The sequence below is a fragment of the Lissotriton vulgaris genome, unplaced genomic scaffold (genome assembly GCF_964263255.1).
Source record: "Lissotriton vulgaris unplaced genomic scaffold, aLisVul1.2 SCAFFOLD_832, whole genome shotgun sequence".
NCBI classification, from domain to species: domain Eukaryota; kingdom Metazoa; phylum Chordata; class Amphibia; order Caudata; family Salamandridae; genus Lissotriton; species Lissotriton vulgaris.
The window spans coordinates 696,627-721,725 of NW_028245555.1; the positions used below are offsets into that span (position 1 = coordinate 696,627).

Genomic DNA, 25,099 nt, shown 5'->3' on the forward strand with positions numbered 1-25,099 from the left:
ATCTCTAAAGGTACTGTGTACGACGCAAACCCCATCAGAGTACGCATCGGATTGAAGCATCCACTGCGCTGATTAGACTCTCTTGTGTATTTTCTATTGCCGTAAGAGCCAGGCAGAGAGTACAAATCGTACCAGACTTTAAAACTACGCATTTAGCAAGAACTTTGCAGGGCTAAGAGTATTGTGGTCATTTTATGTCATTATGATGGTCTTGTGCTAAGTCTTCTATAAAAAGATAACTATTTTTGATATAAATCTAGTATGGTGTCCATTTGTGGTGTTGTCCCTGAGTTACTGTATCTGTTCACAAATGCTTAACCTATAATGCCTCTAAAAATAAGTCTGGTCTGCTCACGCCAAGCTACCTAGAGGATGAGCAGGGGGTTATTCCAAGAGGATGATCCCCTTATCCTGGCTAGAGGAGAGGATCCCTGCTTGTCACAAGTACCTACCTGTGCCAACCAGAGACCCCCAAATCTAACAATCTTCGTGTCTCCTAGATGTCCCGGAGTGGCATAGACCCAGTCCCCTCTGCTTTCAGGTACTATTCGACACAAACCTGTGTCCGTGTCCCAACAGGCTTTTATCCTTCTGCAACTGAAGTCTCATCCTGAAGTCCTAGAGTGTGCTCGACAGTGGTTGTAGGTATCCTGATTCTGAGTGTATCCATGGGTGGGGTGGCTTCTCAACCTTCTGCCTTCCCTGTAGTATCTTCAGCGTCCACTGAGAAGGGTCGCATATTTATGGTCTGGTCTCCACGTGTGGACCCACTGTGTATTGGTGCTACTGACTGTTCTATAATCAATGTATTTTGTGCATGGTGTACCTCTCTGGGTAGGAGATACTGTAAAGTATTAGTGAGTAATTATAATATCTATTATTATAATACACTGTGTGGTTCTTTTTCATTGAGCCTATACTATAGGATTAGACACTGGTAAACCCAGCTGCTTTGTACTCCTAGACTGAGCCTGAAGGCTGCTCTCCACAGCTACCACTTAGAGAGCGGTCTATGGTTATCGAAACCCCTAAAACCACCAAAGGGTTACTCTGGTTACTGCAGGGTACTACACTTACAAAAGTGAGCCCCATATACTGACCCGGCTTCTCACACACCATGAGAGCGACTGCCGGTCGCCGCCAAGACATGGAACACCCTCCCCGTCCACCTGCGGCACACCCAGGACCTGCTGACCTCCCCACTCCTCCGGCGCCTTGAGACCCTCACGGGGGAGTAGAGCGCTTTACAAATGATAGAATGAGAACAGAAATCCATCTGCGAAGACCTGAACCACTGGCATATAGTAGAAAAACACTGAAACAGACTATTGAGGCACAGACAAGCAGGCCCGGTGATTATATTTCACTTTTTTAATGTGCAGTTATTTGTGCAGAGATTTGGAAACCTGTCTTACCTCATGGCAAACACCCGCTGTTTACATGCAGCTGGGCCAGGGCTTGGGCTTCATCCCCTACAGCTGGAGAAGAGGGCTGGCATGCTGAGACTGGGGCAGGATAGGAAAAGAGAATGAACTAAAGAGTTTGGGGTCAGGAGGTAGGAGCAAGAAGAGGGGGCAGGAATATAAGAGGCAGTTGTGCTGAGTGCATTGGCATGGGGGAGAAGTGTCTGTATGGGAGAGATGTAACAGCCTGGGGGGAGAGAGGCTGTAGGAAACATGGGGTTTGGCTCTAGAGGCAGGAGTGACTTGGAGAGGACAGCAAAGGGCCATGAGGAGGAGAGTAGGCCACAAGATGAATAGCAAGTTGATTTGTAGGTCGACTGGGTGAGAGAAAGATACAGAAGCAGAGCCTGCAAATGAGACCCCTACATCGAAGGAGAGATTAGAGATGGAAGAGGGGTTTGGGGGTCAGTGGGGTTGAGATTAAAGACAGAAGCCAGGTAAGGCGGTAGAGATTGAGGTAATGACTAAATACTTTGGGTTCCAAGTGGAGGGAGGGGGGGATAGAGAGGGATAGAGGGGGATACAAGTGAAGGGGGAGAGGGGGAGGGTTATGGGGACGAGTGGGAGGGGGAGGGAGCAAGGGGGAAGGAGCGAGCGATAAGAAACTGAACACATTTGAGACACTAGAAAGAAAAGAGTGGGGACTGATGGTGTGGGAGCCAGGAGAGAGAGACTGGGAATAGCAGACGACAGATAAGTTACTAAACCAGCTCCGAGCAGCACAAATAGGCCAACTAAATATTAGATTGAATCGAAATTTGCCTAGCATAGTAACGGTAAGTTTCAATTTTATTAACGGAAAACATATTACTTACAGTCATACGGGGAGGGACCTCCGCAGGAAGAATGGGTGGGATAATCCTCGACTCCGTGTCCTTAATAGAATTGAAACTTACCGTTACTATGCTAGGCAAATTTCGATTCTATGTCAGGACCGGAGGCTTCAGATTATGCTTGTTCAAAGCTGATTAACCACCAAACTTGCGATATCTATCACAGGCTTGAAATAAAACCACTTGAAAGTGGAGTCTGAGGACCAGTCCGCTGCACGCATCAGGTCCTCCAGATGAGCACCTAAGGAGAAAGCCTTCGAGGCCATGGCACCTCTCGCCGAATGAGCTCCAAATTGTTTAGTATCAATGCCAGCTTCTTGGAGCACCCACCGCACCCAACGGGCGATAGTGGGGGAAGACACCGCTTTATGCGGTTTTCGAAGAGCAATTAAAAGTTGCCTTTCGTCCGGGGGGCGAAGTTCTAGCGTCGCGTCCTCGTACGTCTTTAAACACTGCACCACACAGAGTTTGGGAACGTCCACGAAGGCCGGATACGAGATGGATCTCGTAGCGGACTTCGTACGGCGTCCCACAGTAAACGTGACCCCCTTATGGGAAAACATCTGTGCAGAGATATCCAAGTCACGCACATCAGAAACCCGGCGACAAGACACTAGACACAAAAGCATAGCCAGTTTTGCCGATAACTCCTTCAGTGAAAGATAGCGATTGTGCTGCCAGGAAAGAAAAAGGTTTAAAACCACATTCACGTCTGTGGGGTTTCGGGAGGGTTGTCAAAAAGGTTGACCGACACAGGTTTTCTGGGTAGTGATGGTTTTATTATTTTATACTGTCTATGTTTTTGTACAGGCACTCTGTAGAAAGGTAGGGGTGAATCTGTTTCCTCCGTGGTGGTTCTTCCCGCTCCGGGCCGTCTTTCCCACTGCCTCCTGGGAGTCGTAGGCCGTCTCTCCGCCGTCTCGAGGGCCTCACGATACCGGCAAGGAAGAGAAATGAAATGGTCTGAGACACTCTGGCCTTTGCTTAGAGTTCACACAGGGAAAAGGGGTGAGGACAACACATGTGCACCCCCGTACCCAGAACAAGTGACCTGACCCAGTGCAGGGGGGGGGGGTCTGTGCAGTGGGAATCTCGTGTCCTCAGGGTGGCTTGCCCCGTCTAATGCCCGCACACCCGCTGAATCTTGACCGTACCTGGTCGAGCCACACTTCAGAGGAAGTGTGGCTGGGCGATGCGCGGTCCCGTTGGCCTCCTGGCTTGCAGCTGTAGTCGCCGTCCCGGTCGTCCTCCTTCGGTGGGGCCGGCGTCTCTCCCGTAGCCTCCTTCGAATTCCTCTTCACCTGATGTTCTTCCTCCGTCCTCCTCCGACCTCGCTGTTCGTACCCCGCCTCCTTCCTCCGATCTTCTTCCACGTACTCCGTCTCAGTCCTCCGCTCTTCGTCCTCGTACTCCGCCTCCGTCCTCCGCTCTTCGTCCTCGTACTCCGCCTCCGTCCTCCGATCTTCGTCCTCGCACTCCTCCCAATCCGCGCCGCTCTCTCTCCACTCTCGCCACCAGTCTCCTTCTCCACCTCCGGGTGTCTCGCACACCTGCGTGGATTCGGGGATGGGTTTTACCTCTGCAGGGAAGGAGTGTCCCCAGTCCGGCTCCGCCCCCCTTAAAGGTGCAGGGATACAAAGACTCCACGCCGGGCCGGCATCCGATGACATCAGGGGTATTCCAGGCCTCGGTGTGCTGCACAAAAAGAGGAGATACATTAATAGGCATACCAGGGGGCCCCGTGTCCGGGTCCCCACGTCACAACGTCCCACAAGACGGAATAGCTCGGTTCCGGGGGTAAAGAAAGGCATACACCCCGTAGAAGCCTGCAAATCAAAAGATGCTCCCCGACAGCGGCCCCATCCAGTGGTTCATGCGCTGCAGAGATCGCCGAACGCATTGCGTTAATGGTCCTGTAGGCCAGCCCATCTGCTGCCAGCTCAGCTAGGAAATTTAAGATGGGAACGACACCTGCGACCAGGGGATCCAGGTCCCGTCGAAGACACCAACGAACCCACCTGGACCAAGCCGAGCGGTACCTCTTTGTTGTACTGTCGGCCCACGCCTTCGACAGGAACGACTCAGCCGAGCCCGAAAGTCCTGGGAGCAACCAGCGTCTCCTGAAAGCCGCCACGCCATGAGGTGGAGAGAACCCTGCATAACGAGGTGATGAGGTTCCCCGTCTGGATTGAGAAGGAGACGAGGAAACTGGGGGAGTAGGATTGGAGAATCCCAAGCAAGTTCCAGAGGAAACCAAACTTGCGACCTCCCCTTTCACCTCCTTAGACAGAGGAACAGACTGCTCGTAAGTTAGGCCCCTTCTGAGATGGTAAGCCTTTAGGCGTTGCAGGGCTCGATAATGGAGCGGCCCTGGGAAGATTGCCTGAATCGATGACGAGAGAAGTCCTACTACCCTGGCAATCTGACGTAGGGACGTGTGAGACTTGGCGATCGTCTGTCGAAGCACGTGCCGAATCTTGGCCATCTTCCAAGAAGGAAGGTTCAGAGACGCCTGCACAGAGTCCACCACGAACCCCAAGAACACCATCGTCTGGGAGGGTGTGAAGACGGACTTGTGTTTGTTGACAATGAATCCCATACCCTGTAAGAGGGAAATCGTCTGGTTGAGTTGAAGCATTAGCTTGTTGGGACATTGGGCCATAAGCAGAATGTCGTCCAGGTAGACGATCATCCGGATTCCCTGACTCCGAAGGACTTCCACTGCCGGGCGCAGCAACTTGGTGAAACACCAAGGGGCAGAGGAAAGTCCGAACGGAAGGGCCGTGAATTCGAAAATGTGGTCCCGTCAGAGAAACTGTAAGAATCAACAGTGAGGCGGGTGTATGGGAACCACCAGATAAGCATCCTTGAGGTCCAGTCGGACCATCCAGTCGTTGGGCAAGAGCACGTCTCTCAGGAGGTGGATACCCTCCATCTTGAAGTGGTTGTAAACCAACCAGCCGTTGAACTCCCGGAGGTTTATAACGGGTCTCTTGCCCCGTCCCTCTTTTCCACTAGGAATACATTGCTGAGGAAACCTGAGGGGTGTCTCATTGATCGGCAAATGGCCCCTTTGCTGAACAGCTCTGAGACCTCTTTGTCGATCAACCGCACGTCCTCTTGCGAGAAAACAATTGGATGGGGCGCTTTCGCCTGGAAAGGCTGATCGTAAAATTCTATATGGAAACCTCGCACGGTCTGCAGAACCCATGCGTCCCCAGTGATGGCCCGCCAGGCCTCTGGGAAACAAGCCAACCGCCCTCCTATGATTACCTGATCCGGATGGATTACACTCACCGTGGGAACTATTGTTTCCTGCGTCGTTCCTGCAGCCACCTCTGCCACGAAAACGTTGGTTCTTGGTGGGGTAGAAGTTGTTATAGTTGGCCGAGGAGCTGTACTGGCCTCTGCCGAAGCCTTGACCCCTATTGGGTTGGTTCTGTCCGCCACGGCCGGTCGTGAGGCCCCTACCACGATCGGCCCCCCTAGAAAAACGCTGCTGGAACACCCGTTTGATGGTGGACTGGGCTTTGTCCAGGGAGGATAAAGTGGAAACTAACTTCCCCAGTTCTTTTATAAACGGGTCGCCAAACAGGCCGCCTTGCGCCACCTCACCCGCCTCAGAAGAGGCCAGATCCCCTAACTTGGGATCAAGTTTGATGAGTAGCGAGTGCCTGCGTTCAGTTGAGAGCGTAGTTGGCATTGCCTAAGAAAATAATCACCCTCTGCGCCCATTTAGACAACACGTCAGGGGCTCTTGTAGAGCCCGACGCCTTGGCCTCCTCCGCCATATCCAATATCTTCGTCAGGGGGCCTATAGTATCTAACAGTTTATCCTGGCATGACCGCCAGAAGCGGTCGATGCCCTTGCGGGGGTCCTTCACAAACTTGGCCATAAAGGTGGCCATCTTTCCGTCAAGTTCGGGAGTCAAGGCCACTTTCCCTTCGAGTGTCAGACGCGGACATTCTCCCCGCAGGCAACTACGTGCCTCCTTCTCAAGAGGCTTGCGGAGGCGCCCCGCCACGAACCTCGCGAACTTGTCGCCCGGCGTCCGATGTTGGCTGCCTGGAGGGATGATATCGTCCGGGTCCAGCATACCTGTGGCGTCCTGAGGCAACTCAGTCGGAGCACCGGACGGGCGCCAAGACCGCACTGAGTCCTCCTCGTCGTCGGTGTCCGCTGTGGAGAGCCCTCCTGGAGAGGAAGGGGCTGTCCCCGTATGCACCGAAGGGCCCGGGGTCGGGTGCGACGCCGGGGCAGGGTCGGTCACCTTAGACAGAAACGCATCCCTAAGGCGTTCGAAGGCGTCCTTCTCTACACCCGGCTAACCCCCCGAGCCGCTGTCCCTACAGGGCTTCTTGGGTGCTGGCGGTTGACCCTCCCCGGGGACTGGGAACCCGCCGGGGCACCTCCTGGTGCGGGAGCGAGTTTTGCGCACTCTTCCCCAATACGGGCCAAGAGGCGATCCTCCATGGGCCCCACTATCTCCTGCATGCACATGTTGATAGACTGATCCACTGCGTCATAAAACTAATCGTCCTCCAAATACTGGTGGGTTTCCTCCTCAACGTAATACCCTTCCGCCATATTGCCTATTGGCTATGTCGCGTAAAAGGCGGAAAGTTCCAGCTGGTACTAGGGACCAGGGGTATGGGCCAACCGGGGGCTGGCAAGGTTTTTGTTGCTGGAAAACCAGCTGTTCAGTGGCAGCACTCCTCCCAGCGCGCTAACCCCCTCAGCAGAGACCGGGTCAAGGCCACCTCCCTGCGCGCTAACTAAAAAGGCTGGCAAGCGGGCTAACCGCCCGACGTGCTGAAAAAATATTACAGCCCGAAGGCGTCAACGCGGTAATCCGCTAAGTACAGACCCGTTAAGGGTGTAGATCAAATTGGGGCAATACAACCCGACAGGGCGTCAAGGTGAGGCGGCAGAGTAAGGCTCCGGCGTGGCTCCTCCTCGGCGCGGCTCCCGTCTGACGGGGAAACCACACCGAGGAGATGAGAGACCCGAGGCCCCCTCTAGCGGTGAGGAGGTAACACCGCAACTCTCGGGGACAGGCGCGTCAGGGGCGAAGCGTCCCCGCGACTAATACCAGGGCTCTGAAAGATAAACGTTGCACAAATATACCAATCAAGAGCCCCTAAGCCCAACTACAACATATATATACATATATAGTGCCTAAAACCCAAAACACCCCCACATTGCAATAACGAGGGAGAGTATAGGAACAAGCATTTACAATGCAATGGTTTTGCCTTTGTTAAAGTTAGAGCTATTGGCATTGCTCTTGACATTATTTTTATTTGTTTTTTTAACATAAATAAATGGCATTGCCATTTACAATGCCACTAGCTTTATCTCTCGCAAATGACACACACAAACACACACAGAGCCCCCCCACACACCCACCCACACAGAGCCCCCCACACACACACCCACACAGCCCCCCACACACACAGCCACACAAAGCTTCCCACACACACAGCCACACAAAGCTTCCCACACACACAGCTACACAAAGCTTCCCACACACACAGCTACACAGCCCTCCACACACACCCACACAGCACAAGGGCAACAGGGGCACACGGAGGCACAAGCAGGCAACAGTTGCACACGGAGGCACAAGCAGGCAACAGGGGCACAGGGAGGCACAAGCAGGCAACAGGGGCACAGGGAGGCACAAGCAGGCAACAGGGGCACGAAAACGGAGGCACAAGCAGGCAACAGGGGCACACGGAGGCACAAGCAGGCAACAGGGGCACACGGAGGCACAAGCAGGCAACAGGGGCACACGGAGGCACAAGCAGGCAACAGGGGCACACGGAGGCACAAGCAGGCAACAGGGGCACACGGAGGCACAAGCAGGCAACAGGGGCACACGGAGGCACAAGCAGGCAACAGGGGCACACGGAGGCACAAGCAGGCAACAGGGGCACACAGAGGCACAAGCAGGCAACAGGTGCACACAGAGGCACAAGCAGGCAACAGGTGCACGAAAAGTGAGGCACAAGCAGGCAACAGGGGCACGAAAAGTGAGGCACAAGCCGGCAACAGGGGCACGAAAACTGAGGCACAGGCAGGCAACAGGGGCACACGGAGGCACAAGCAGGCAACAGGACTGGCACATGACACTGAGAAATAAGGATCTAGTAAAGAGAATGAATAAAAACAACTCATCACTAAACAAAATACATTTTTCCTCTGTGCATTGCTGACTTATGGTCCAATATCTAAGCACACGGTTTCCCAGTTCTGACTCCCTAGCTAACGGTTGCTTGGCTGCTGTGACTGCACACACACCCCATTCGTGGTAAAGATTTGCTATTTCCATAATGCAAAGAGTGGTTTGATTCAGAGTGGATGCGTCACCAAGAAGGCCCTTCTCAATTCTGACTAGGGTTGAGATAATACGTGGATGCAGCAGTCAGGGACGGACAAAATTCCCTCGGGCATATGGCTTGCTTCTACCTTTCAGATAAACATTGCCGCTAATGGCGTAAGGGCCTTGTAAATAAGCCCCTAAAAGTGCAAGTTACTCTTTAAGTGGAAGCACCCGATTACTGCCTCATTTGAATTCTATACTCACCACGGACCAACACAATAGGTCGGCCAGGCCCCGCTCGGCGCCGCATGTGCCTACACATAAGTAGAGTGCTCTGGGAGCAAACAGAAGCGGCTCAGCCTATGCGGGGCTCGTGCTCGGAGCCCCTGGACGCCATGCAGCCGCGCCACCAAGCGCACCTCTCCATTTATACCCCATCTATAAAATTGTCAGGAAACGATAGATCCCCAGGTGCCCCCATGCCACGCCGCCGGACGCGCATGCCAACACTAGCATGAGGGGAGGGGGACGCCTCACACTGTAGGCGGAGCGGGCAGGGGACCGGCTAAGTACAGGAACACCAAATGGACCTGGCACACATGGGAGGATGGGGGAGGGGGGGGGGGACTAACCTCGTCGCAACCCCCGGCAACGGCGTCGAGCCCCCTTATTATTATTGTTACAGCTGCCGACCCCTGACAATTGCTACGGAGTCCTTAGTGTGCTTTCATTATACCGCGTGTCTCAGTGCGCGTGTCCGAGACCCTCCGGGGGTATGTAGCGCGTGGGGGCCCGTGCTCCTCGTGGCTGAAGCCCCTGGTTTAGCCCCTGTTTCTTCCGAAGATCCTTACCCGCACCCGGTTGCACATGACCGGTCAACCGGAGCTAAGCCGGAAGGCATGGCGCGATCAACCCCTCGAAGTGCCGAGGAAGATTCTATGGGACGCGGGCAGCGGCAAAAGCCGAGGAGCTCCTTACTCGATGTCCCAGAAAGCGCTTTTAGCCGTTTTAGAGGAATGGCAGCACCCACAACTCGCTTCAGTACACGGCAGGGGCCGAGTCAGTTTCATGTCCGTAGTGCCTCAGAAAGGATGGCCGGGCAGCTGCAACACCCAGACGAGGTGACAGGGGAGAGATAATCACGCCATGGAAGGCTGGAGAAGTACTGAACAAGCTAGTGCTTGATGCACAACAAGCAGGAAGGCGGGTGCCGGGTCAATGCCGGGACAGATTAGGGGGCGTTCCCGGCTTTTGGCTGACGTCGCGTGACGTCGGCAAAAGCCAAAGAATCTCGGGAACGCCCCCGAATCTGGTCCGGCATTGACGGACAGGCCCCTCGTCTAATGGCTATGCTCCATTTATGGAGCTAGCCAATCGGAGGAGGGGGCGTATCCCGACACACACACACAACTCAAGAGGTTTTTTGGCGCATGCGCAAAGCGCATGGCCAGGCAAAACCTAAAAAGCACTTATCTGGCTGCGAAGCAGCGAAGAAAGAGGAGGAGACCACAAGATGGACAGACTACCTTAAGGATTATGGACACTGTAGAAGGACTATGTTCATGGACTGATGGGATATGGAGTCCCCTGAATATGTTCTGTTTTTTCTGTTGACACTATTTACCCGATGTTGGGTATTGTGTGAGATTTATTTTTTCATGTTTATTGCTTTTCTGGCTGCTATGCGGTGACTTTTGAATAAACAGCGAAGAGAGAAAAGCATAATCTGAAGCCTCCGGTCCTAACATAGAATTTAACGTTACTTTAAATGAAGTTGCTTCTGTGAGTCAGTTTTGTTTGCACCCAGCGCTTTTACGGAATGCATTTTTCCACCCTAATGATTCCGTAGGGTGTGTTGCAGCAGTCCATAAATGTCCTAAACGTCTGACACCCTATAAGTGATGGGAAGAAAATGGTCGTAAGTAACTGTCAGCTGCAGCTGGCAGCCTTGTGATTAGTGGAACGAAGGGTCGCCTGTGCCAGGGGTTTGTGTCACCAGGCGGGGTCAAACACCAATGAGAGAAGATGTTAAACCGAACCTGGCAGATGGTAGGATTTCTGCAACCGAAAAGCAGGAGCTTCTCTTGCGAACACATCGTGAGGAATGCCTCTACCGAGAACAATATTACCATCATGGCAACATACCCCCCTCCCCTCCCCCTAAGCATGCATCCCGCAAATAAATACACACCACACAAGTATTAACTTGGGAAAACATGCTGCTGCTTTATTACACACAACGTTATGTAATCTTATGGTTTAGCTTACGGGCGATCCAAGGGCAGGCAGCATTCTCGGCACCTGCCGGCCTGATGAGCCAAGCAGCACCGTGGCGAACCACCTATGTACTGCACCTTCTGGTGATCCCCTTCCAGGATCACATGACCATTGGTCCCTTATACTCACACCCCTTTCGGGGCGGAGCGGAGCTAGGCAAGCCCCCGGTTGCTCAGGCCCACAGCCGCCCAAAGGACTAATGGGGTGCCGACACAGGTTCCAGGAACCTCCCAAGAGGCCCCTGGGGTTAGGCTATGGTACCCCTAAGTGCCGCGCTGAGGTACCCTTCTGTACCCATATGCTTTCAGATCACCCTGTAACTCTCCCACAGCCCTGGAGGCAACCACCGTCGTCGTTAGGGCCCCCCACTAAACCGCTCTTGTCTTTACCTGAAACCCTTCTGCTCTAAAGCTTTCTGTAAGAACAAGTCCATCCCTACTGATGATGGGTGTACCCCATCTGCTTCAAAATATCCTATGACCCTCTCTTGGATAATTTTGTGTCTAATGAATCCCAGGCCCCTCTGCTCAGTGAATTTGAGCATGGAGCTGTTCACGCGTCTCCTGGTGCGCTCCGCCGCCTCGCAAGATTTCGCCCCATGCCACACCCTACGTGGCACAAACTCTGACCACCAGAGCTCACACTGCCCCATGCGCTTGCTGACCTCCCCCAGGTCGGACTTCATCATTTACAGGGGTAAAGTCCTCCCAGAGGTGGTGAGGTCGATGCCCCCCAGGTGTATCGCCAAACAATTGGGCAGGGCCCCCAGCGTAGCTAGCGAGTGCTCAAGTCTGTTCATGAGGCTGCTCCATCTCATTCCAGGGTAACCCAACCACTCAAACTTTGTCTGGGAAAATCCACACATCCCGTTCCTGATTGATGCCCAACGGGCTAACCTGGAGATGGCAGAGTGCCAAATGACCCCCACTCTGGACCCTAATAACAAAGGACACATTTCAACTCAGTATTTTTATTATTCAAAGCCATTATGCCATTGCACTTAAACACTGCAAAACACAGCAAAACCATACTAGTACCCAACACTGTAAAACTACTTTCTACAACACAGATGCCTTCAAGGGCGGATATAGCGTGTGTAACATTGGGACTCCCAGCGTCCCACTTTTTCCACACCTGCGGGTTCCATGCCTGATTAAAATGCAGTGGGGGCTGCCCCAACCCTGAGTGAATGGCTGGGATATTTTTGTTAGTCTGGATGCCAGCCCTGTACAAGCGCACCCCCAAATATACGCTCCATCTTATACTGGGTTAGATGCCCCCTGCCTGCATGAATCAATAAATAGCCCGGTACCACTGGGCACAGTGCAACATACTCCCTGACCTCTGGGACCGGGCAGTATCTGGGGTCTCCCAACGGCATTAACACCACTGCCACACCCTTCCCTGCTTGGTCTGTTTAGACTTCCTGAGGTGGATAGTCAACCTGTCTTCCAACCCAATATGTTATGTTATGTTATATTGGTATTTGTTGCGCGCACAACTACTCTTGAGTATCCTGGCGTGAAGCAGTAGTTAACAGATGGCGAGAAAAGTGAATTAATAGGCCTGTTTAAAAAGGTGAGTTTTAAGGAGCTTTTTAAAACATCTTAGGTCCTGAGTGTGACGTAGCGCTATGGGGAGGGCATTCCAGAGAATGGCTGCTTTAACTGAAAGAGACTGGCCGCCCATCCTAGCTCGACGGAAGCAGGGGATTACCATTAGTCGCTGGGCAGCTGACCTTAAAGATCGTGGAGGGATGTAGAAGGCCACTCTCCTTGATCTAGGAGGGGCCAAAGTTGTGTAAGGCTCTTTGTATTAGGACAAGAGCCTTAAATTGTACCCTCTGGACACCGGCAGCCAATGAAGCGAGCATATTTATGATCTTATGCAGGTTCGTTTAGAGATGCCGAGAAGAAGTCTTGCTGCAGCATTCTGAATAAGTTGTAGCTTATTGACCAGGTATGCCGGAATGCCAAGAAAGAGCGCATTGGCATAGTCCAGCCGGGACAAGATGAGTGCCCGGGCAACCATCTCCTTGGCTGGTTGAGGGAGCAAAGGAAAGAATCTGCCGAAGGACTTGAGGGTCCCGAAGCAGACTCCCGTGAGTCTTTTTATGTGCTCTGTGAACCTAAGGTCTTCACCAAACCAAATACCTAGATTCTTGGCTGGGCCGCCCACAGATATAGGGCGGGGAAAATCCGAGGGCCACAAAGCTTCTGTAAACTGAGAGGGAAATTGCCCGAATAATAAGATTTCTAATTTCCCCTCGTTACATTTTAATTTTGCCTGGGCAAGCCATGTGAATACGGCGGCTAGGCATCTTTGCGCTGCTTCTGTATCGGCGTTCAAGTCGTCCCAGGTGAACAGAAGCTGAGTGTCCTCAGAGTAGGCCATAATCTTGGCGCCCAGTTCTTCGGCCAGGAAGATCAGGGGGGTCATGTACATGTTAAAAAGGAGCGGGCTCAATGTTGAGCCCTGGGGACCCCCGTCTGAACCTCTCTGGCCGAAGAAGGAGGCATCCAGACTTGCTGGGAGCGGGAATTCAGAAATGATTCCAGCCATGCCCACACTGACCCGGAGAGGCCAATGTGTGATAGGCGTGCCAGGAAAAGTTGGTGAGGTACCGTATCAAAGGCGGCAGAGAGGTCCAATAAAATCCGAGCCGCTCTGCCGCCCTTGTCCAAACATTCCCTGATGGCCTCTGTCAACTCAACAAGGGCAGTATCTGTACTATAAGATGATCTAAAGCCTGACTGTGCTGGGTGGAGAGCCCCCAAATCCTCCACAAAAGCATTCAGTTGGCGAAAGGCCACCTTCTCGCAGACTTTAGCTAATGCTCGTAGCAGGGAAATAGGCCGGTAGTTAGCCGTTATGAGTGGGTCAGCCGATGGTTTCTTCAACAGTGGAAGGAGCTTAGCCCGCTTCCATTGTCTCGGCACCGTTGCTGACTGCAACGACCTGTTAGCTATGTCTGTGACTTCCATGCCTATGGTATCAGCCACTCCGGCCAGAATCCTGGCAGGGCAGGGATCTGAGGGGGATCCTGATTTTAATGATTTGAGTATGGTAGGAATATCTGGGAGGTCTACCATATTGAACTGTGAGAAACACCTACTGGGGGAAAGCAGGTCGTAGAGTCAGGTGGAGAGTGTGAGGGGGTGGCAGGCAGACCTAAGCTTTCTACAATAAGTTTGATCTTATTGAAAAAGAAGGACGAAAGTTCCTCACACCAGCCTGCGGAGGCAGGGATAGACTTCCGCTCAGCTTGAGGTGACATAAAGCTTTGTACTATGGCAAAGATCTCTTTGCCATTGTTGTCTGCCTTCATAATTCTAGGCTCATAGTAATCGCTTTTTGCTTTCCTCACCGCACTATAGTATATTCTCTGAGATGAGCGAAGCTTAGATTTGGCTTGCGGGCAGTAGGCCGCCCTCCATAGCCGTTCTAACTTCTTACAGTTCAGCTTCAGATCTTTTAGCATAGGCGAGTACCAATAGCCGCTGTGCCAAAGGCATCGCCTGAACAGTCCCTTTTCGAGCACGCCACTATCTACCTAATGCGGAGAGCTCCAAAAATGCCAAGCAAAATACAGCTACAAACAGGGAAGACTCAAAGGGCAAGTGGGTAACAACTCCTAGGACATCCAGCCTGTCCTGTAGTATTGTAAAGTCGATTGGGGACCTGCTGTCAGAAACCCTAGGCTCCTCTCTGGCCCATCCATTCAGGGCTGCCCTGATAACGTACTTAAGTGGGTCCTGCCCTCCCCACAGCTTAACATCGTGGAAGACTGCAGCCAAATGTCCACATACCCAGGAGTGACTCTAACCCTGTTTCATGGCCCAAACCACAAAAGCCTGGTTTTTGCCCACCCTGGGTAACCCAGCCAAGCCCCAAGGCATCAGCCACTCTGTTGAATAAGGCCGGCTGGGCCAGGCAACGTTCTCCTAGTACCTGGTGCCAAGGACCGTTCCCCCAGTGGTCTCAGCTCTTGTTCCACTCCAAGATTCTCCAGAGGGAATAGGACCTTTCTGTTTAACTGGATCACTGGCCACAAGTGGAGTGTATCAATCAATCAAGCATTTATATAGCGCACTACTCACCCGGAGGGTCTCAAGGCGCTAGGGGAGGGGGGTCCGCTACTGCTCGAACAGCCAGGTCTTGAGCTGCTTCCTGAAGGCAAGGTGGTCCTGGGTCAGGCGGAGGTGGGTCGGGAGGGAGTTCCAAGTCTTGGCGGCCAGGTAGGAGAAGGACCTTCCTCCTGTGGTGGCTCTTCGGATGCGGGGGACGGTGGCGAGGGCATGGCCGGTCGATCGAAGTTGGCGTGTGGGAGCGTAGAAGTTGAGGCGGCTGTTGAGGTATCCTGGGCCTTGGTTGTGTAGGGCTTTGTGTGCGTGGGTGAGGAGACGGAAGGTTATTCTCTTGTTGACCGGGAGCCAGTGCAGATCTCTCGGGTGTCCGGAGATGTGGCTGCGACGGGGGATGTCCAGGATGAGTCGTGCTGAGGCGTTCTGAATCCGTTGGAGCCTCTTCTGGAGTTTGGAGGTGTTTCCGGCGTAGAGGGAGTTGCCGTAGTCCAGACGGCTGGTGACGAGGGCCTGGGTGACCATCTTCCTGGTCTCAGTGGGGATCGCAAGATGTTGAAGCACGACGAGGAGACGGCGTTGACTTGTCTGGTCATGGAGAGGGAGGAGTCCAGGATGAAGCCCAGGTTGCATGCGTGGTCTGTTGGTTTGGGTGCGCTGCCCAGGGCGGTGGGCCACCAGGAGTCGTCCCAGGCGGAGGGTGAAGATCCCAGGATGATGACTTCCGTCTTGTCCGAGTTCAGTTTCAGGCGGCTGTTCATCATCCACTTGGCTACGTCTGTCATCCCTTCGTGTAGGTTGGCTCTGGCGGTGGCGGGGTCGTTGGTGAGGGAGAGGATCAGCTGGGTGTCGTCGGCATAGGCGATGATGTTGAGGTTGTGTTGGCATGCAATGGCTGCGAGGGGGCTCATGTAGACGTTGAAGAGGGTTGGGCTGAGCGAGGAGCCTTGAGGAAGGACTTCGGTGGCTTCTGATATGAACGGGGGGAGGCGGACTCCTGTGTCCTTCCGGCGAGGAACGAGATGATCCATTCCAGTGCCTTCTCCTGGATTCCAACGTTGTTGAGGCGCTGCACTAGGGTACGGTGGCAGACAGTGTCGAAGGCCGCGGAGAGGTCTAGGAGGATGAGGGCCGCTGTTTCTCCGTTGTCGAGCAGGGCTCGGATGTCATCGGTGGCTGCGATCAGGGCAGTCTCTGTGCTGTGGTTGGCCCGGAAGCCAGACTGCGAGTTGTCGAGGGATCCGTTCGTCTCGAGGAAGGCGGCCAGCTGCTTGTTGACGGTCTTCTTGATGACTTTTGCAGGAAACGGGAGCAGCGAGATGGGGCGGTAGTTCTTGAGGTCGGTAGGGTCGGCAGATGGCTTCTTTAGTAGAGCGCTGAGTTCGGCGTGCTTCCAGCTCTCCGGGAAGGTAGCGGTGTCGAAGGAGGTGTAGATGATGGCCCGCAGTTGGGGTGCGATGACAGCGCCGGCCTTGTTGAAGACGTGGCGAGGGCAGGGGTCGGTCGGAGATCCGGAGTGGATGGAGTTAATCGTGCGGATGGTGTCTTCTGTGCTGATCGGGGTCCAGGCGCGGAGGGTGGTGGTAGGGGGCGGTGGTTGTCGTGGCGTGCGTCGGTTGAGTGCTGAAGCTGTTGTTTATGTCCGCGATCTTGTTGTGGAAGTAGGAGGCGAGGGAGTTGCAGAGGTCTTGTGAAGGGGTGATGTCGTTGTTTCCGGCGTTGGGGTTGGAGAGCTCTTTAACGATGTTGAAGAGTTCCTTGCTGTTAAGGGCGTTGTTGTCCAGTCGTTCCTTGAATGCAGTTTTCTTGGTGGCGTGGATCAGTTGGTGGTGTTTTTGGGTGGCGAGCTTGAGGGCAGTCATGTTCAGTGTTGGGTCTCTGCGCCAGGCTTCTTGGAGCTCTTGAGTTTGTCAGTGAACCATGGGGCTTTCTTGCTGCCGGGTCTGCTAGGCGGGGTCTTCAGAGGGGCGAGGTCGTCTGCGCAGTTGCTGATCCACTTCGCGAGGTTGGTGGCCGCCTGGCTTGGGTTTGTTGCGCTGGTGGGAGGGTTCATGCTCAGGGAAGTCGCGAGCTGGTCAGCTGTGATCTTGTTCCAGCTTCTGCGTGCAACCTGTTGCTGGTGGTGGTGGATCGTGGTCCTTCTGAAGCTGAAGTGGATGCAGCTGTGGTCCGTCCAGTGGAGTCCGGGGGTGTGGCTGAAGGCGATGTCCTTGCTGGATGAGAACACTGGGTCAAGCGTGTGTCCGGCGTAGTGGGTGGGGGTGGTCACCAGCTGCTTGAGAACGAGGTTGGCGAGGTTGTCCTGTCCCGTTGTTGTGTACTAACAATGGGGAACAGCGAACAGCTAGGACGGTGATCATGGTGGTGATGCCACACTTACGCCAGGCGTTGGGAACTCCTGTGCACTCTGCTAGGTCTGAGGCGCTCGCAGGGACAAACTGTTGGGCAGGAGCGGGTGATTGGTGGAGGGGTGGAGCTAGAGATACTGGTAATGTTGCAGCCTCAACTATGTTGCCCGCCCTTTCCGGCTGTCTGAGTGCCCTGGGTAGTGTAGCAGAAAATCGCAGTGTGAGGCCCACCGCATGTCATGCGTTCTGGAACTTGCACATCCAACCCGAGGTGCATGATCCATTGTTAAAAAAGCTGCATGTACCTGGGGGGGGGCCTTGAAACCTCCTCTTTGTCTACCCCCCCCCCCCCTGTGTGCTGAGCGAAATGCCTGATTGCCCCTTGCGCCCGCATTGAAGGATCCCCTGGGTAGAGCCCGTCCTGCTTGTGTATTTACCTGGGGGCCTTTACTCTGCTGTGCCAGGCTCCCCATATGGTCCATCCATAGCTGGACCTTCTTTTGGTCCCAACCCATCCCCGGACACTGGGAAATCTTCCTCCTGAACTTCCGATCATAGGTCAGCCAGCCATTCCCCCTCCCCTACTTCATAGCCTCATTGAGTATTGACATAGAATACTGCATTAGCCCAGGGCCCTGTTCTGGAAAATTCTCCATTGTTACAGAAGCTAGGATGGAAAAAAACCTCAAGCTAGTTTGCAATGTTCTTATCTGGCCAAGGCTGGTATTTTACTTCTTTATCGCCCTTGTTCGCCCCTATCTTCCTGGCGTCTAGGCCCTCTTGGCCCAACATGAGCAGGGTACAAATGTCTGAAAAATCCCTCCTCCAAATCCCCTCATTGGCTGCCTGGGGCACCTGCCAGGCCAGTGAGCATCGCCCAGAGAGAAGCGGGCGGTTGTGACTTGTTGGACCATGGAGGGTGAGGGAGTGGGTGCAATGGTGGACATTACTGAAGTGACCCCCGCCCTGATGTTCTCAGGGGGCCGAACCTGGCTGGATGATAGGGGGAGGCGCGAGACAGGTGCTGTCACAGTGATTTGCCCCCCGGAAGTAGTGGTTGCCGGAATACCCACAGCCGCAGTGACCTCCATCTGTCCCACTGGCTCGCCTGCTGACCATACATTTGCTGCTGCTAACGTTGCCCCTTCCTTTACCCTTCCGCTGTACCCAAATGCGCAGGGCTGGGGCCAGCAGTGCCCGCTTGTAACCCTGACATGAAATTGTTTATAGCGTCCATGAGTTTAGCCAGATAGTCCCTAGTGGCGTAGTTACCGTGGGCAGTGGGACTGTCCGTCGGAGTGGGTGGCCCCTGGGGCGGGGGAACAACCGACAGTGCCGTGGCTTCCTTGGGGGTCAGAACTTGTCTGCTTTTATGTGGCAGCAGCGGGTCTTTGGGGAAATCCCTGATCGTGGGCTTGTGGACCCACTTGGGTCTAGAGGGGCCCGCCTCTGCACTGGGCTGCTGTTCTGGAGAGGATGAATCGCCGACGATCCTAGAGTCTTCCTGTTCAGGGGTGTTCATAATGCTGCTAGCCCATGCCAGGCCTTTAACCTTGACCCTCGCAAGAAAATCCGCTCATTGTGCATCTTGTGAAGAGCCCGGCATAGAGTCCTCCACCTGGGACGCCACCGGCAAAAGGGGGAGAGGGGGGAGGGAGGAGAGCCCTGGCTTTCCTTGCTGACCTCCGCCTTCACATGGAACATCAATCTGAGGAGAAAATTTTTGGATCATCATAATGGATTTTCTGGGTTGTTCACCTAGGGATGACCTCTAAGTCTCCTGTTGTTGCAGAGGCTGCGTCCTTGCCTCAATAGCGATTGACTTTGTCCTGCAAATAGTAAGACATTTTTTAACGAGTTCTGGGCCAAGCCCTGTGTTCCTGACTCTTTGACCTCTGCCGTGTTGTCTTTGTTGTCCCCCGGTCAAGTTCCAGTGCGTGCGTGAAACAATCCTTAAAAGCGTGAATGCTATAAGACACACCAAGCACATGCAATAAGTCTTGCAATCAGTCAATGGAGGCTTCTATATCTCTGGTAGGCATTATGTTCCAAGAAATTATTATTAATCACCCATGGGATTCCGCTAAAATTCCCTATGATTAACTCAGAAAGGGGAGCAGCAGTGTGATCCTACTTATATAGTGCTAACTCGACCCGAAGGTAAAGGAGCGCCTCCCATGGGCACCGTATTACCTTACACATTCAGGCATGTGGCGAATAAATGATTTGCCCAGAGTTACCAGGTGTGGACACAACCCCGAGGCTCGAACCCTGGTCTCCTGCACCAATGTCTGCATTCTAGCCGACGGACCATCTCCCCTCCTGACTACCTGAGGCTCAAACTCGGCTCACCTTCCATTTCTTGAGATATGCCCGAATAAAGATGTCCATATGTGGCAGGCCATCCTTATATCGGTTTTGCATTACCGCTTCCACAACTTTAACGCCTCTTTTACAATTACAGAGAGATACAGACACCCGGGTTTTAATATAACTAGACTTTAGCTGCTACCTTATTAGGCAATTTCTAGAACTGCCGTTAGCTGATCACTCTGTATGCCGCTTTAACTTGGCCTCTACAGGCCACGGCCGGCACCAGGAAAATGTTGATGGGGAGGAAGTCCCTCGCACTCCCTCAGTGTTTCAGAGTTCACCACGCCACACAGCGAATGTGGCACCTGATGGCAAACAACGTGGATTTTGGGGATCTGGGTCGCGGTCCGTCGCCGCTGGCGGCCTGGGACCTTGGCGGGAGGCAGCCTGGACCTGTATTCAGTGTGTCCCACACACCCCCTCCTCCGGGAACGAGGGGATAACCCGGCACGGGGTCTAAAATGGGGTAGCCGGCACCGTTATGGATTGGCCTGTACTAGCCATCTGCTGGCCACTCCGCTGGTGCGCGTGTGAGGGTGCCGAATGCACACAGACTTCCCTGCCTGGCCCCCTAGGCCTCGACATCCTTGGCCCTCAAGCCATCCCCGGAGCAACGTGGGGGGGCCTGGCTAATGTGAGGTACGGCCCACAAAACATGCTTCTGTTGGGTCAAGAGCTGGATCTCCGTAGGCGGGGGGCGTGGAATTTCGGCTGTGATCTCCGATGCCTGGGCTGCTGTAGGGCCTAGTCCTGGGCTACTAGCTTGTTAACCTAGCTCCCCTGTGTCCGAGGCCCCCCCCTGGGGGCATGGGGTCTGCAAGAAGCCGGGACCACTTTGCGGCGTGGGAGTGGGGAGGAGACCTAGCCCCCTAAGGGTTTGCCGCGGTGTGGAGGCCGTCCATACACCGCCCTAAACCTGCGCTCCCTTTATTGCCGTAATAAAGCGCTACCCATCCCAGTCTTGATCACTGTGACCCGATGCCTCGCCCCCAACAGGGGACTGCAACATGCCCACCAGTAAAGGCACAATGGGGCTAAATAAAGTAGTTACCCCCACAACAAAGGCTACTTTACAGGCCTCTCTGCACCAAATATTGCCGTATTATACCTCTGATAGTCTTTGTACTCCTTTTTTTAACTTGCACACATGTCACTCTTTTATCCTGTAATGTACAGTTTGCTACCTCTTGTATTTTGTTTGCTCACAATAAACGCTACCTTACAGGCCTCTCTGCGCCAATTATTGCCGTATTCTACCTCTAATAGTCTTTGTACGCTTTTGTAACTTACACACATGTTACTGTTTTATCCTGTAATGCACTGTTTGCTACCTCTTGTATTTGGTTTGCTCAAAGTGTCACTATTGCTTCCTGTAACGCAACGTTTGCTTTTGAAATTTGTTGACTTATAAGTTTCTCCTCATGTATCACTACTGTTCCTATTGTGGCGCTCTGACACCTCCAGGACCAGAACCCTGGTCTGCAGGGCTGCAGAGGCAGAGCACATCCCGGTGAGCCACGGATCCTAGCCGCTGCCATGGAGACCAGCTATAGCCGTCCGAGCATTCCTCCAAAGAGCACAAATGGGCAGTCGGACCCCATATCCCCCACAGCTCCAAATCCTATGGCAGCACATTGCACAAATGAAACCCCGCATTTCTGGGCCAAAATCGCAGGAAGCCGAACGGAATTCGCCGCGGCCCGCCGGGTTGTGGGCGGGGCCTGCGGACGGAAGCGGAAGTGCGGCTCTTTAAAAGCAGGTGCTTCTCTTGCGAACACCTTATGAGGAACGCCTCTACTGAGAACAAATCGTTTTGCTAACTCTGGGATACCAATGACATGCTACTGTCTGTCAAACATTAGGAGAAAGGCAGAGACTGTAGTGTTTGCAGATGCGGGGTCAGACAGTACCTAGAATGCTCTTCTATCTTAGCAGATGAGGGGTCAGAGTCTGTTAGGTTCTGCCTGCAAAAGAGTCTGCGTCAGTTTAGACTTGCGGTTAACCCACGTGAGCACTCCCCTGGAGTGTGTTGTGAAGCCTGCTGCTGTGACATTGCCCTCCAGACCCCGGCTGTGCAGCATCCTACTCGAGAGTGGAAGGAGAGTTTCCTGTAGGATGTCCAAATCAACCCTCTGTCGTTGCAAATAATTCAGCACTTTACGGAGTTTACGGTGGTCATTAAGGCCCCGGACATTCCATGTGAGGGCCCGGATCTGTGCTGATGTATCTAGTGTGGTGGTGTCAGCTGTGCTCACCATCTGTGTATCGAACGTGCATTTCTTATGTACGGGTAGCTCCCAGGTCTAGGGTTAGTAGTGTATGCGAACAATGAGTCAATAGTCTTCCCCCCCCTTACCCCCAAATAACAAGAATTTACCCATCCCCTCCCACAGCAGACCTTCCTCAACCTGGCCTTGCCGGACCCAGTCCCCCTCCCCCCCCCCCCTCTTACCCTCCCCAAACAGTTGTGACTCCTGGGAGTCAAATGGGAGCATTGAGCACTGGGGCCGAGGTGCCATGCTGTCGACAAACAGTGCAATTACGCACTTCGCCAGAGACATGAAACCCACTGCCCGACGTGGTTTATATTATACATCAGCCGTCCTGGGGGGTGTAAGCCACCTACTTCCCAAATTAGATTAGTGCGAAGGAAAATCTGCATGCTTGTCGCGATAACCCCCTAACAAATGAACTATCGTAACCAAACAACAGTGTTGTATTGCCTTTCAGTATCCATGACTACAGTACTACGCCCGTGTGTGTAGGGCGCCCCTCCGATCCTGAGTTACATGTAACTTCTGTAGTGAGCCCACTTATAGCGTTAGCCTCTCTACCATGTACTTGGGATGTCAAATCCCTTAAACCCCTCCATCCCCAGAAGTCCAGATGAATCTCTCCGTGGGGCTCTGCTCCTTTACCTCACCGCCACCCTGATGTAGCTGAGAATGAACAATCATTCCTGCTCATCAAGCTGGCCGCTCCCCTCGCTTCACCTCCAGGTTCGCCAGTGTTCCTGCGACTGTCCCTCGACCAACCTTTCAGAGCCTGCTGCAGGGCACGAGGGTCTGTGAACAGGTGAGTGTACCTGGCTATTGACTCTTTAGTTTTGCAGGGTACAGCATCGCGTAGTCCAAGCCTAGGTCTCTGAGTTGCTTCTTGTATGGAGCAAAGTGCTGGCGAGCTTCCTGCACTCTGTTGGTTAAATCCGGGTACAGGGAGATCTCTGAACCCTCCTATTGGAGCGATTTCTTGTCCCTGGCTTGACGGAGAGCCGCGTCCCTGTCCCTGTAGTTAAGTACTTTGGCAATGATTGGGTGCAGGGGTCTCCCGGTTTCGGTCGTGGTCCCAGGGAGCGGTGAGCTCGCTCAATCACAAACATCGAGGAAAAGGTTTCTTCACCAAGTAGGGAGATTAGCAATTTTTCCACAAACCTTTCCATGTTTCCTGTCTGAGTTGTTTCTGGAAGGCCCGTGATACTTAGGTTGCAACGCCGGGACCGTGCTTCCCAGTCCTCAGTCTTATCTTGCAGGACCTGCATTAATTTCTCAATTTTTTTTATGACCTGTGGTCCAGTTCCATATGCGCCTCCTCAACCTCCGTCAGCTTCTGCTCAGACATATCCAGTCTTTCGGCGTGCTTATCAATCCTTTCGGCCATACTGTCCATTCGGTAGATGAGGGCATCCATTTTTGACCCCAAGGTCGCCATACTATTCTGCAGGCCCTTATCCATCGCTATTTTATGTCAAAATCTCCTGCGGCGTCTTCATCCTCCTGCGCAGCGCCATTTTTCGAGTGTGCAGCGTCCTGTGACTTAGATCTCCGATGCTCAGACGAAATTTTAGTCTGTGTCTTGTCCCCTCGACCCATCCTGTTCGGCGCCGGCTGAATCTTCCCACTTCGCGATGCTAAAATGTGCACCGAGGCCAGATGTACTTTGAGCCATGTAGAGCTCCTGAAATGGCAGTTATTAAGATCGTACTTCCGGGCACTCACCGTTGTACTTAATCTGACTCAGTTGCTCCAGGGCCGCTCACTTCTCCGTAGTTCGGTCCGGGTCTGCTGCGGTCACTTTATCTAGGTGTCCCGTGACCCCCGTGTCTGGCCACTATTCTAAACTGCTGTCACAGCACGCTCTCAGCTGGGGGCCTCACTACTGCTATGCTGGCGATCCAGAAGGAGGCACGGGTACAGCCGTACCTGCACACTGCAGAGGGTGCGCTAGTCCAATTCGCCCTTAGTACTAGGCGTTCACTACCGGCTGCAGCAATCTTAGGTTTCGATGCTGTGCAGCTGAAAGGCTCACCTCAGTGCACACCAAAGCCCTCCAGCATGGACTCCCTCCTAGGCCTCCACTGCGCTGACGCCGCAGAAGCGGTGCTCCACAAATTTCGGGCCATGTATGTGTAGCTTCTGCCCTTACTTGTGGGAGTGCCTCGTCGGCGTCGGTCTCCCAAGGCGCTCCGTCACTCCCGCAATCACTCTCCTTAAGGCGTCGTCACTCGCGCATACCCGCACACACCTGTCTGGGTCCTGCACCTCCACGCGTTCCCCTCGTAGTCGGGTCTTCCCTGGTCCTCTAAGGTTGCAGCAGGCTCCCGTGGCCAACGGTATTACGGGGCAGTGAAGGAGCGTGAGCCGGGTCCCCGGGGTCGCCGCAGCGATGCACTGGCGTAGGGCAGTCTTAGCGGTAGATCCAAGTCCAGGGCCAGTATCTGTTTCGGTCGGCTCGGGTGGGCCGTAGCGCTCCCAGAGGGGCGTCTCCCTAAGGCTGCACGCACTGTTTCGTCGCACGGGCCGCTCCTGTAATCGAGGTCGCGGCTTTCCGGCCTACCGTGGCTCCACTCTGACTCTACGTCTTGCTCAGGGACTCCGGGCCGGCACAGTGTCAGAATTCACACACGGCAGGGCGCTGCACTCAGTTGGGTAGGAGATCGTATTTTGCGTGTTGCAGCTGTGGCTGATGCAGGATTATTTAAGGATTTTGGAAACCACCAAACGGAGCTCAGGGCTTAGTTGCCGGCAAGCACCGCCCCCCTCTAGCCTATTATTTATGTATGTATTTTTATATATGTCATAGAAACAGACACTGCTATTACAGTATTATTTTATATTACTGTTTACGCTGTACGCATTATACTTTGCATTCTGGCTTTCGATTATAGCAGTTTATAGTTCTCTTGCATGAGAAGTAAGACTGTTCAATAAACCATTTTTATTGGAACGCCTGTCTCACTATTTCTATGCAACTCTGTAGAAACGAAGCATGCACGATTGACTGAGTAAAATAGTTATCTATTGTTTCCACGACTCTGAAGATATTATTTTGATTCTAGGGAAACAAAGTTGTCATGTTTATGCGGTTGTCAGAGACTAATCCCTTCTTGTTTATTCGAGA

At 53.5% G+C, this 25,099-nt stretch overlaps 1 protein-coding gene across 1 annotated transcript in view; it reads left to right on the plus strand.

Annotated features, from left to right (window-relative positions):
• LOC147666352 (uncharacterized) overlaps positions 1 to 25,099 on the plus strand; it is a 406,262-nt gene that overhangs the window by 243,593 nt on the left and 137,570 nt on the right. The gene's annotated exons all lie outside the window — the stretch shown is intronic.